At 52.3% G+C, this 3,430-nt stretch overlaps 1 protein-coding gene across 1 annotated transcript in view; it reads left to right on the forward strand.

Moving 5' to 3' along the window:
• IZUMO2 (IZUMO family member 2) overlaps positions 1-3,430 on the forward strand; it is a 59,387-nt gene that overhangs the window by 3,703 nt on the left and 52,254 nt on the right. The window lies entirely within an intron of this gene.

Below are 3,430 nucleotides of genomic sequence, written 5' to 3' on the forward strand. Positions count from 1 at the left end.
GGTGAATGAGTGAGTGAGTGAATGAATGAGTCAGTGAGTGTGAGTGAGTGAGAGAGTGAGTGAGTGAGTCAGTGAATGAGAGTGAATGAGTGAGTGAGTGAGTGAATGAGAGTGAGTGAGTGAGTGAGAGTGAGTGAGTGAGAGAGTAAGTCAGTGAATGAGTGAGTGAGAGAGTGAGTCAGTGAATGAGAGTGAGTGAAAGAGTGAGTGAGAGTGAGTGTGAGTGAGTGAGTGAGAGAGTGAGTGAGAAAATGAGAGTGAGTGAGTGAGTGAGAGAGTGAGTCAGTGAATGAGAGTGAGTGAATGAGAGTGAGTGAGTGAGAGAGTGAGTGAGTGAGTGGATGAGAGTCGGCCCAACGTTCTATAGCTAGAAAATGGTCCAGTCTGGATTCGAACCCAGGTACTCAGAAATCGCCCGAAGTTCCTATCTGAGTAGGGCATCTCTCTGCCCTTGACATCTTCCACCATGCCTGCCAGAGCAGGGGTCCTCAGGATAAAGCCCCCCACTCTTTCCCTTAGAGGCCTGCCGGCTGTCCGTCTTTCCCCTCTCACTCTAGGATTGTCCCCCCTGAGACAGGCGGCCTGGCTGTCATTCTGAGTCTGCAGCACAGGTAGAAGCCAGTCAACAGAAGCAGCCCTTTGGGCTCTGCGGGGTGAAGCGGAGTCTCAGAAAAGGGCTAGGGCAGGGGTAGAGAGGAAAAAAATCATTTTGAGATTACAAGACGCTACCTTGGAGCCTCACCTAGGAAGGCTCCTACCAAAAGACAAGAAAAGGCCTCACGTCGGTGAGGGTGTGGTGTCATCCGAGGTCTCACTCATCGTGAAGGACAATGAAGCGGTTCCACTCCTAATTCTGCCCGGCCCCTCACCCCCAACTTACTGCCATTGAGTCGATGCCGGACTCACAGTGACCCCATAGGGCAGGGTAGAACTGCCCCTATAGGTTTCCAAGACTAATTCTTTCTGGGGCTGGAGAGCCCTGACTTTCTCCCAAGGAGTGGCTGGTACTTTAGAACTGCTGACCTCGCAGTTCGCTGTTCAACGTGTTCAACGTGTAACCGCTGTGTCACCAGGAGAGCAAACAGCCTCATCTTTCTCCCGAGGAGCAGCTGGTGGAGTCGAACTGCGGACTTTGCGCTTAGCACGCCATCACGCAGCCCACCGGGGCTCCCTTCACTCCCAAGTCATCTGAAAGCAGGAAGCAACAGGGCGCACTGAAGCACTACACTCAGGGCAAAGAACCCAGGACGCCGTCAGCAGGCAAACCAGACGTGCCCTTCCATCCACGGCCTACGTGACTCAGCTAGAGCGCTGACGGTCCGACGCGGGTGACGTCATAGCTGGACCTTGAACACCGGAAGCTGCAGTGAGGTTAGCGCAAAAGGGCACGGAGAGGAGGAGTCCCCTAAGTGAGTAGTTCTCACCCTTCCTAATGCCACGACCCTTTAATGCAGTTCCTCATGTTGTGGTAACCCCCAGCCATACATTTTTTTCCATAAAATTATTTTCATTGCTACTTCATAACTGTAATTTTGTGACTGTTTGAATCATGTCGATATCTGATAGGCAGAATGTATTTTCATTGCTACAAATTGAATATAATTAAAGCATAGTGATTCATCACAAAACAATGTCATTACAGATTGCGAAATACTTATTTCTCATGAAAATCAATGGCATTGTATCGCGAAGCATGGTGTAGCATGGGTAACAATCTTCACACCAGGTACTTGTAGGTGGGCCTATCTGCATGTGGGCGGACCCGCCTGGAGGAACGGTGTCTCGGTTCCTAAGACCATCGGTAATCATGTATGTTTTCTGATGGTCTTAGGCGACCCCTGTGAAAGGGTCGTTCGACCCCCAAAGGGGTCACGACCCACAGGTTGAGAACCACTGCCTTAAGTGGAATCTCTACAATTGGCAAGGGCACATTGAGAGTGGTTTTCGGGGTGATCACGGACGGAGGGTGGGGAGGCAGAAGGAGAGGTGTGCTGCTGGCTTCACAGGGTTTTGGTTTGGGGCAAGGAGAACGTTTTGGAAATAAGCAGGGGTGAAGGTTGCGCATGCTTTGCGCTCGGCTGTCAATCTTCTCTGAGTCAGGCAGCCTCATCAGGGACAGCTGGCGGGTTCAACAGCCGGTGTTGAGGTTCGCAGCCCAGAGCTTACCAGACTGTGTGTCGCCAGGGCTCCTTCTATAAAGAGGGTAGAAGAACGCCAGGGAGCGGTTTTATTCTACCACCTGAGAGGGACCAGGGCAACTGGACAACAACAGGAGCAAAAAGCTGAGTTTGAAAAAATGGAGGGTACAGAAGTGAGGAAGAGAGGTGGCTCTCGGTGAAAGGGAGTTGAAGGGTTTTGGGGTTTTTTTTCTTTCTTTCTGAGTGTGGAAAGAAATTTGGGACCCAGCTTGCCCGCCCGTCAGGAAGGATGTCAGTGGCCCTCGCCAGAGAGTGAGGTGGGGACAGCTGTACTAAGCGTTGTCCTAGCCCCTGGCCGCTGGCCGCCTGGGCCTCTTCTCGGCAGGAGCTGTTTGAATGGCGGCCAGTGTTTTATTTTGGGTTGCTAGGCTGCTGTTTGCTCGCATGCGACACCGGACTGGCACTGGCTGCAAGACAAGAGCATGCTGGCTGCCCAGGGGTGGACTCAGGCAGCAACAAATAGTTCCTAGGTGGCCAGCCAGTGCCCTTGCCCTTGGGTCAGCACACTTTTCCTGGCAAGTGCCAGGCCAGACACCCTCCCCGCCTCCTCGGGCCATAACCAGCCCGTTCTGAACATTCTATCCGAAAAGATAGCTGTAAAGAAACAAAAAATTCAAAGCCAGGTGCCACCGAGCCGATTCTGACATAGAGCACCCCGTGCGCGTTGGAGAACTGTGAGATGGGGAGTTTTCAAATGGCACGGTGGGTCACTCTCGGGCTGCGAGGCCAGCGTTTTGAAACCACCAGCCATTCTGAAGGAGAAAGACGAGGCTTTCTGCCCCGTAAGGAGCTACCGTCTCAGAAGCCCGCAAGGGCAGCTCTACCCAGTCAGGATCGACTTTATGGCAGTGCGTTTGGTTGGAGAAACCATTCCCCCCAAACCTGCCATTTAGTTGAGCCTTTTGATGAGCAACCCAAGGGTTAACCGCTACGCCACCAGGGCTCCTGATGAAAGAGAGTCCACTACAATTCATCGCCACCGTACAGGACAGAGGAGAACTGTCCCATTGGGATTCATGGACTTCAGATCTTTAAGGGGCTGGACAGTCTCACCTTTCTCCTGCCCAGCAGCTGGTGGATTGGAACCACAAACCTTGTGGCTAAGCAGTTCTGTCTAAAAGCTCAGAGCTCAAAAACTCACTGCCTCTCTAGTCTATTCCACATCACAGCGACCCCGCAGGATAGACTAAAACCTCCCCTGTGGGTTTCCAAGACTGTAACTTGTTGTTGTT

The sequence above is a fragment of the Echinops telfairi genome, unplaced genomic scaffold, assembly GCF_000313985.2.
Source record: "Echinops telfairi isolate 266 unplaced genomic scaffold, ASM31398v2 ScPeMD7_655;HRSCAF=1070, whole genome shotgun sequence".
NCBI lineage: Eukaryota > Metazoa > Chordata > Mammalia > Afrosoricida > Tenrecidae > Echinops > Echinops telfairi.